This window comes from Leptodactylus fuscus, chromosome 1 (assembly GCF_031893055.1).
Source record: "Leptodactylus fuscus isolate aLepFus1 chromosome 1, aLepFus1.hap2, whole genome shotgun sequence".
In the NCBI taxonomy this organism is placed as follows: Eukaryota; Metazoa; Chordata; class Amphibia; order Anura; family Leptodactylidae; genus Leptodactylus; species Leptodactylus fuscus.
The window spans coordinates 96104029-96113796 of record NC_134265.1 but is presented as its reverse complement, the minus strand read 5'-3'; the positions used below and the strand labels follow the sequence as shown (position 1 = coordinate 96113796).

General features: G+C 48.0%; 1 non-coding gene and 1 pseudogene across 1 annotated transcript; both read left to right on the top strand.

Annotated features, from left to right (window-relative positions):
* The first annotated feature begins 1608 nt into the window (after positions 1-1608).
* Positions 1609-1727, top strand: LOC142191078 (5S ribosomal RNA). Its single transcript, XR_012714692.1, has one exon. It is a non-coding gene; the product is annotated as a 5S ribosomal RNA (ribosomal RNA).
* A 713-nt stretch (positions 1728-2440) lies between these two features.
* Positions 2441-2549, top strand: LOC142190527 (5S ribosomal RNA; annotated as a pseudogene).
* The last annotated feature ends 7219 nt before the right edge of the window (positions 2550-9768 follow it).

Genomic DNA, 9768 nt, shown 5'->3' with positions numbered 1-9768 from the left:
GCATGGATCTCTTCCCTTTCTACAAAGATATTCTGATAGGGAAAAAATGTACATTGTGGCCCTAGCAGCCACCCCTCACGCTTAGGCAGAGAACAGGTCCTCTCCCTGCCTGCTCTCTGCCTGCTAAAAACGATTGCTCCGTTTGGCCCTGCCCCCTCCGCTCGGCCTGGCCCGCCCCCTCCGCTCAGCTCTGCCCCCTCCTCCGGGGAGGGGGGCGGCTTTCTGACGTCTGCTCAGGCAGCAGAAAGCCATGGTTCACCCCTGTGTGTATGTGTATATATTTTACTAGTTTAAACCAAGCCCTTTCCCCAATACACATATAAAATGAGGTAAACCATAAAAAAAAAAAAAGTTATGCAATGTCCTTTAAAATATCAGAGCCAATAGTAATCTAAAAATTTACGATTTTTTGTTGCTGCTTTTATGCAAATAAAGTTGATTACAAAGTGAGTTAAAAAAAAATCACAGCTCCATAAATAAAAATTTATGGGTGTCAGACAGAATATGGTGATGCAGAGCAAATAATGTTTTTGCTTGTTTGTTTTTATTTCTTAGTGAGTAGCAAAAAAAAGTAAATTTTGTATCATCATATTCATACTAATCCACACAATTGAGGTAACTGGGAATTTTTATTGCATCATGAGAGCTTCAAGAAATGAAACCCAAAAGTTAATAGCAGAATTGCGCTTTTTTTTTATTTATTACTAGTTCATAAAACTAGTACCTTGTCCGGCAAAAAAACAAGGTACCTGAATGTAAAAATAAAAAATTTCATGTCAATTGGGAGGTGGGGAAGCAAATAGCTAATCACAGGCCTCAGCAGTGCCCTCTTTACAAATTGCATGTGACTGTCAGGACTCAGCAGTGATATGGGGATTTTTTTAATTTTTTTTTTTATAAATTCTTTATAACCAATAAAAATGCAAAGAAAAAAACATCACAAAGAAGTAGGATGGGACCTGAGAAATAGAATCCAAAAAAGGAACAATCCTCAACAAAACAAAGACAATATAATACAATTTGTATGCAGCTAGTAAAGGAAAGCGAAAAGAAAAAGATGAGAGGGGGGGGGGGGGGGAGAAAGGGAAGGAGGGGTAAAGGGGAAGAAAGGTAAGCATCCCTGGCATCGGAGACAGGAGCAAGGCTGGCAGCCTCAGTCCATCAGATCTCGGTAAGATTGAACCCTGGAAGAGAATCCAATGCATCCAGGAATAATGGGGGGATTGTATAGAGGTCACCTCTGAGGCCAGTGGCGTAGTGAGACTATGTATCATTATGGACAAATCATAGGCCTCAGTCGTCCCAGACATTATTTGGGAAGCCTGAAGAGGTTGAAGGCTTGTGCTGGAGCCCAGAAGAGGTAAGTAACACTGTTAAGTTTAATCTCTTCAATTGGACTTCCATTCATTATACTCTGAGGTTCTGAAGAGACCCCAGAATATAATTCGGCCAAACCCTGGGAAATGTGGGATTGGCTAAACCTGAAATTATGAAGTTCCCTTAAGAGAAGGCAAAAAGTGAAGAAAAAGTTCTAGCGTGAAGTAGTGCAAAGAGCTGCCAGCAGCCAGGCTGCAAAGTAGAAGAGGAGTAAGTGAGAAGCCTGTCTCTGCCTACGGCCACACCACCCTGAACACGCCCGATCTCGTCTGATCTCGGAAGCTAAGCAGGGTTGGGCCTGGTTAGTACTTGGATGGGAGACCGCCTGGGAATACCAGGTGCTGTAGGCTTTTGCTTTTCCTCACTTCCACCAGCAGGGGTCACTCTCCTCTATGCCATTTTTACATTCACTTTTTACACTGCACACTTGCTTCTTTTACATTCGCTTTCTCTCTTGCACTCTTTAGGCCTTGCAAAATCCTAGTATTCTCAGTCTTACCGCTATCACTCTTAGCAGCCGCAGCGGGCGTGGTGGCCACCAGCGTTGTGGCTTTTTACTTTTAATAATAGCAGGCTTCATTTCCATAGTATCTGGGCCTCCCGCCGGGCTGGAAGCCATAGCTAGTAACCTGCAGACCAATTTACAGGGCAACACAGGCTGAACATCTTTGCAGACAACGCGCCTAAGAAAAGAGAAGCTGACTGAAAAGCAGCTTCGCTTCCAGGCACGGGCAACCATCTCAACTTCTTCCTTAGCCGACTCCTGGACAATGGGCTCTGGTCCAGCTTGCTCTTTCTTTCACCCCCGGGATGGTTTCTTAGCCCTGCGCAGACCTTGCGCCCAGCCCTTTTGAAAGAGGGCGGCTGCGGCCTGTGACTGGTTGCTGAACAACACCTGTGGGTATAAGGGCCGCCCCCAGCTCTTGCACTGCTCCTGTTGGAGTATGAAGTTCCCTTAAGAGAAGGCAAAAAGTGAAGAAAAAGGTCTAGCATGAAGTAGTGCAAAGAGCTGCCAGCAGCCAGGCTGCAAAGTAGAAGAGGAGTAAGTGAGAAGCCCATCTCTGCATAGGGCCACACCACCCTGAACACGCCTGATCTCGGAAGCTAAGCAGGGTCGGGCCTGGTTAGTACTTGGATGGGAGACCGCCTGGGAATACCAGGTGCTGTAGGCTTTTGCTTTTCCTCACTTCCACCAGCAGGGGTCACTCTCCTCTATGCCATTTTTACATTCACTTTTTACACTGCACACTTGCTTCTTTTACATTCGCTTTCTCTCTTGCACTCTTTAGGCCTTGCAAAATCCTAGTATTCTCAGTCTTACCGCTATCACTCTTAGCAGCCGCAGCGGGCGTGGTGGCCACCAGCGTTGTGGCTTTTTACTTTTAATAATAGCAGGCTTCATTTCCATAGTATCTGGGCCTCCCGCCGGGCTGGAAGCCATAGCTAGTAACCTGCAGACCAATTTACAGGGCAACACAGGCTGAATATCTTTGCAGACAACGCGCCCTAAGAAAAGAGAAGCTGACTGAAAAGCAGCTTCGCTTCCAGGCACGGGCAACCATCTCAACTTCTTCCTTAGCCGACTCCTGGACAATGGGCTCTGGTCCAGCTTGCTCTTTCTTTCACCCCCGGGATGGTTTCTTAGCCCTGCGCAGACCTTGCGCCCAGCCCTTTTGAAAGAGGGCGGCTGCGGCCTGTGACTGGTTGCTGAACAACACCTTTTCATTTTAAATATGATTTTTATTGAAAAGAAGAAAGATTTTACAATATAATAAAAAAGTAACTACAAACATAAGAAGAATCGGCATAAGTCCAAGTAGTAGAGTAGGAATCCAAACTGGAACTTCGGGTTGCAACCCATAAACATGGATGACACAAACATGACCAAACATATAAAGACCGAAAGACCAGACATACAAACGCTACAAGGACACCAATTCTACGAGAAGACAAGAAAGGGATGAAAGGGGGAACACAACCAAAAGGGAACAGGAAAGGAGCAAGAAAAAGAGAAATAGGGGAGACGAAATAGGAACAGAAAAAGACAAGCAAACCAAACAATAACATGAACAACATAACCACATACCTGAATACAATACCAGAGAAACACAAAATACATCCACAAAATTGAATAAAATAAAATAAAGCCACCTGGGATAACAACATAAAAGGCAAGTAGTAATCAGGGGGTCCCCATGGGGGCGACCTGGGGCCGAGGAGAAAGAGCACCCTTAGTAGACTCCACATACGAAATCCAGAGAGACCACTGGGATCGAAACTTGGCGTAGGTATGGTTTTTGTTAGACAACAAATGTTCCAAGGTACATGCCAAGTTCACATGGTGAAATAGTTCAGCTAAGGTTAAACAAAGAGCGGACTTCCACTGACGAGCGATCATGGCCCGAGCTGCGAGCACGATCTGCCCCAGCACGACCTGCATCTCCGAAGGGAAACTACCAATATCTAAGAAACAAAGGGCGAGACCAGGAGAAGGACTGATATCCAAACCAGCTATGGTGGACATGAAATGAAATACCGTTATCCAGAAGGTTTGTACCGGTGGGCAGTCCCACCACAAGTGCAAGAATGAACCTACTTGGCCACATCCTCTCCAGCAGAGTCTGGAACAAGAAGGATCGATATGCACCATTTGGATCGGAGTCCTATACCACCTCAGCATAATTTTCAAAGCCGTTTCCCAATGTGCTGCCCCCTTAGATACACGTTTAACAAACCCAGCTGCCACATACCAATCCGACAGAGGGATGGTTCTGGCAAGATCCGTCTCCCAACGAAGCAGGTGAAGAGGCTTGACCCGCTCCGGGGGGACAGAGGGAAAAGCCATAAAACACAGATAACCCACCTCTAACAGGCGAGGACCTATTCCACAGTTTTAAGGCTAGCCTGGGAAAGGTCAATCTAGAGGGTTCGTAGGATTGAAAAAAATGACGCAACTGCAAATATTTAAAGAAATCCGTTTTAGGGAGCTGGAACTCTTCCTGTAACATGGAGAACGATTTAAGCCCGTCATCCGTATACAGATGGGCAACTTTATAGAGACCCCTAGAGACCCATCCACGAAGTCGCAGCTGGGGGAGAAAAGAGGTTAAATATAGTATGGGTAATTTGGATAAAGGGACCAGGTCCTCTCTGGAGGTATATGACAAAAAATAACGCCAAGCATACACCGTAGACCTAATACTCAGTAAGGGAGGGGAAATGATGGGTGGGCTCAAATCCTTAGGGCGTAAAACACTCATAAGCGGGGCATCCAGAAGGCATTCCTCAATTTCGGCCCAGCGCCATTTAAAAGTCTCGTCCCACCCGACCTTAAGTTGATCTAGGACAGACGCCATATAATATTTTTTAACATCTGGGACACCCGCACCCCCATGGGACCAAGGGCGCGTCATCACCTTAAATCGGACCCTAGATCTCTTACCCTCCCAAATGTAGTTGGAAAGAATAGACTGAAGCTTGGTAAAATATGAGTCAGGGAGGGGGATGGCGACTGTACGGAACATATACTGGATTAAGGGTAACACCATCATTTTGACAATGGCAATTCTGCTAGCCCAAGACAACATCGGTTGTGAAAAAGAGGCAAGAAGAGAAGTAACTTTGGTCAGAAGGGGAATGTAATTAGCAGAGAACAGATCCGAACTAGGGGCCATCAGGGAGATGCCAAGATAAGTTACACGGGAGTCATTCCATTGATAGGGGAATTGAGAACTGAGATCCCGTCTCAACGAGGGGGAGATGATAACAGGCAATATCTGTGATTTGGAGGAATTTACCTTATAATAAGAGACTTTACCAAATCCCTCTAGGACCTCCGTAGCAGCACTCAAGGAGGAACCAGGAGAAGTCAGGGCCAGTATAACATCATCAGCATATAGGCCGATTTTATGCTGCTGGCGACCCACAGTAATACCCTCAATACTTCCCGCCGACCGAATGGACTCCGCCAGGGGCTCCATCACAAGCGCAAAGATAATAGGGGAAAGAGGGCAACCCTGGCGGGTACCATTCGAGATCCGAAAGGGCTCAGATAGAAAGCCCGATGAGAGCACACGAGCCGACGGGTGGGAGTACAGAGCCAGAATAGCAGATTTAAAGACCGACCCCATACCAAACTTATCCAAAAGGCTGTCTAAGTAACCCCAGTGGACCCTATTAGAGATGAGCGAGTACTGTTCGGATCAGCCGATCCGAACAGCACGCACGCATTGAAATGAATGGATGCACCTGGTACTTCCGCTTTGACGCCGGCCGGCCGCTTAACCCCCCGCGTGCCGGCTACGTCCATTCATTTCAATGCGTGCGTGCTGTTCGGATCGGCTGATCCGAACAGTACTCGCTCATCTCTAGACCCTATCAAAAGCCTTCTCAGCATCCAAAGCCAAAAGCAAAGAAGGCGTACCATCTCTTTCGGCTTTCTGAACAAGGTCTATGAACCTCCGTGTGCCGTCTGGCGCCTGCCTACCAAATACAAAACCTACCTGGTCAGGACTAACCAACTGGGGGAGTAGGAGGAGCAACCGCTCAGCAAGGATTTTAGCGTACAGTTTAATATCCGTGTTCAGGAGGGAAATAGGTCTAAAATTAGCCGGGACAGTGGGAGATTTGCCAGGTTTAGGGATGGTCACGATAGTGGCCGACAGCATTTCTTCCGGGAAGCATTGCTCCTCCGCCGCCTTTCTGAACACAGCTAAAAGATAAGGGGACAGAATGTCTACGTATTTCTTGTACTAGATCCCTGAAAAGCCGTCAGGGCCAGGGGATTTCAGCGGTTTCAGTGAGGCTATGGCTTCCGTAACTTCAAATAAAGTGATAGGCGAGGCTAGGGAGGCAGACTGCGCAGGGGAAAGGCGGGGCAGGGCCACAGAATCTAAGAATCTATCAATTTCTTCCTTAGATGGTTGGTATGTCTGGGGATCATCCCTAAGATTGTATAACGACTTATAATATAGGCGAAACTGCTCTGCAATAAGGCGGGGGTCAATCACTTTAATACCCGAGTCATCCACGAGATGGGCAATACGGGTTTTGGGGCACGACTGTTTGATTTTCCTGGCTAAAAAGGCACTAGCCCTACTATTATGCACATAGGCCTGACATTGAAAACGCTTAAAAGCTAAGTCCTGTTGACAAGCCAGAAGGCCTTGCAATCTGAGCTGACATTGCCTAATCTCCGCAGAGACAGTGGGAGTAGGGTTAAGCTTATTAATTGCGGAGAGGGAGGATAGGGAGCGAAGTGCAGCATCTATATCTTTAGATCGTTCCTTTTTGGCCCTCACGCACGCCTGAATAAGCATCCCTCGCATATATGCCTTATGAGCATTCCAGAGCACATGAGGGTCTGATACTGAGGGGGAGTTGAGGGAAAAATATTCCCTCAGGGCCTCACGGAGGTGCTCGCCATAGGAGGGGTGGTCTAGGATATACTCATTCAAGCGCCACTGGGTGGGCATAGCAGTGGAAAACTTCTCATGTAAAGAGAGGGACACCGGAGCATGATCAGTCCAGGTGATCAATCCAATATCCGTAGATTCCGTCTGCATCAGCCCAATTTTATCAGTGAGAAAGAAGTCAATACGGGAGTAAGAGGAGGACGAAGAAGAGAAATAACTATAATCTCGTTCCCCGCCATGTTGACAGCGCCAGACGTCATAAAGGCCCTGATCAATCAAAGAGGAAGACAATATAGGGGAGCGCCTCTTGGGGTTGGAGGAGTCTAGAGAATTATCTACTAAGCAATTAAAATCCCCACCGATGATCAACATACCAGTAGCAAAAGTTCGAATCTTGGAGAGCACAGATTTCCAATACTGTGCCTGTGAACGGTTCGGGAAATAAACAGTCACTAAAGTATACTTAACATTGTTAATAAGGCAATTAAGCCCCAGAAACCGGCCTCCGGGATCAACTAAAGTGGATTCAAGGGAAAAAGCTACTGAATCCCGCACAGCAATAAGAACACCCTTACGCTTAGCATTGCAAGAGGCCTGATATATATGAGGGAAAGAGGGATTAGAAAACTTAGGGCTTTTACCAACACAAAAATGAGTCTCCTGGAGAAAGAGCACATCACAGCGAAGGCGACGGGCCTCTCTCCAGACAGAACTCCGTTTACAGGGGCTATTCAAACCCCTAACATTAAGTGAAGAGATACGGAGTACCATAGTGACAGACTAAAGAAAAATGGCGGAAGACCCAGGTGGCTACACAGAAAATGAAGGATGCATAAAATATGTGTGAACAGGCATAATAAGCATACGACATTCCAGGTATGAAACAAGAACAAATAATGCAAACAAAATAGCATAGTGTCAAAAAACACCGAATAACCATAAGTAATCAGCTGGGGGGGGGAGAAAAACAGGTCAGTAACACTCAGCGGGAGCGAGTATTAGAAAGGCACACAGGTCACCTAAAACAAAGGATAAAGTCATAACATTAGGCAAGGCGAGTCAGGCCGCCGAGGCGGCTAACAGATTCACTTACGACCGCCCACCACAGTCCATTCCTTAGTAAGATGAGAAGGCCGCACTGAGGATTCGGGCGCAGATGAATGAGAGTCAGCAGGGGCAAGCTTCCATTTATGGAGGAGGGACATGCCCGCCTCCACATCAGGGACGGAATGGAAAACCCCATTGCGGGGAATCAGCAGCTTGGTAGGGAAGCCCCAACGATACCGTATGCCCCGGTCTCTGAGGATCTTGGTGATGGGAGCCAGTTCACGTCTGGCCTGCATAGTAGCTGCGGATAAATCGGGGAACAGGGAAATAGATGCAAACAGAGCTGGTAAGGTACCACATTTCCTGGCTTCTGCAAGAATCGAGTCCTTAACTTGATAGAAATGAACCCTCGTTAACACATCTCTCGGGACATCCGCAGGAGCAGAGTTCGCTTTAGGAATACGATGAGTCCGATCCAGTGTGAGCTCCAGTTCAGTAAGATGCGGGAGAATTTTTTTAAAGAGACGTTGAACACAGGCCATCAAGTCCTCCGATGCCACATCTTCGGGGACACCACGGATCTTAATATTATTGCGTCTAGACCGATCCTCAGCGTCAGCAGCTTTAATTTTGAGCCATCTGACCTCCGCTTCCAGAGTGTTGTGAGCGTCAACCAAGTCATTATGAGCAGACGAGAATTCCTCCATTTTATTCTCAAGATGGTCAGTCCGCTCTCCCAAAGCATCGATATCCTGCCGCAGTTTGCCCACCGCAGAGGAGACAGTCTTGTTAATCCCCGCCTGCAGAAGGACCAGCATCCCTTTCAAGGTATCACATGTTACAGGGTCTGAGGAGGCTGGGAAATCAGAGATGTCCGGATGAACCAAAGCAGAAGTAGCAACGGAGGCAGAGAGGACATCAGCGACCCGTTTACTCACTGGCTCCCTGCCAGATGTAGAACCCTGAGGAGACACAACAAAACTTCTCTTACCACCATCAGCCAGCAGAGGAAGATGATCAGCTGAGAGAGAGCCCTCTGCAGGCAGTGAGTCCACCAGTTCAGACCGTGAAGGCGACTTCGCCGGAGAGCGGGAACCTGATGGTGAAGAAGGTAGCGAGTGCGACATGGTGCTCGAGAAGAAGTCAGAGAGCTTCCTAGGGGTTTTGGAGGAGGACGGTTTCTTCCGAGGCATGGTAGAAACAACAGGAATGACCAGGGATGTAACCGAAGCCGATAGGGCAGGAGGGCAAGTCCATGCGACAGGGACAAAGTTCGTGGAGCAGTGCAGGAGGTCAGACAGCAGCAAATTCCAACAGGGCGTTAGGGGCCATATAACAAGAAGCCTAACAATCAGCTGAGAGCCGCCAGAGGTGACACTGTTAACGATTTAATCCAACATGGTGAGATAAGTGGCCGTCAGTGGGGACACACAGGCAAATGGAAGTCCACGAGAGCCCAGTGTGAGGAGCCCCCCCTGATGGTGGAGTAGGGGCTCTGCACTCACAAAGGACTCAACCAAAATAGACAGTGAGCAGGCCAAGTAATATGTAAAGTCCAGTCCAGGTGGCAGGTGAGGAGCCCCCCCTGATGGTGGTGTAGGGGCTCAGCACTCACGGAAAGTAATATCACTCAGGCAGGGGAGCAGGGGTCAGTGTCCAGAAAAATCCAGGGGGAAGGAGAGGAGCCCCCCTGATGATAGTGTAGGGGCTCAACACTCTCCCAACCGCCGCAGAGCACTAGTGCTTCACAAAATGGCCGCCACCACTGCCAGTCCCAATGTAGTAATATACAGGCCGCACAGCAGGTTACACAGGTTAGGAGCAGACACCGGAGATAGCACACAGGGGGCCAGGAGAAGCACCGCTCACCTTCACACAGCAGCCTGTATCAAAGCGCAGGGAAGGAGGACTGAAGCCGGCCGTCACGATC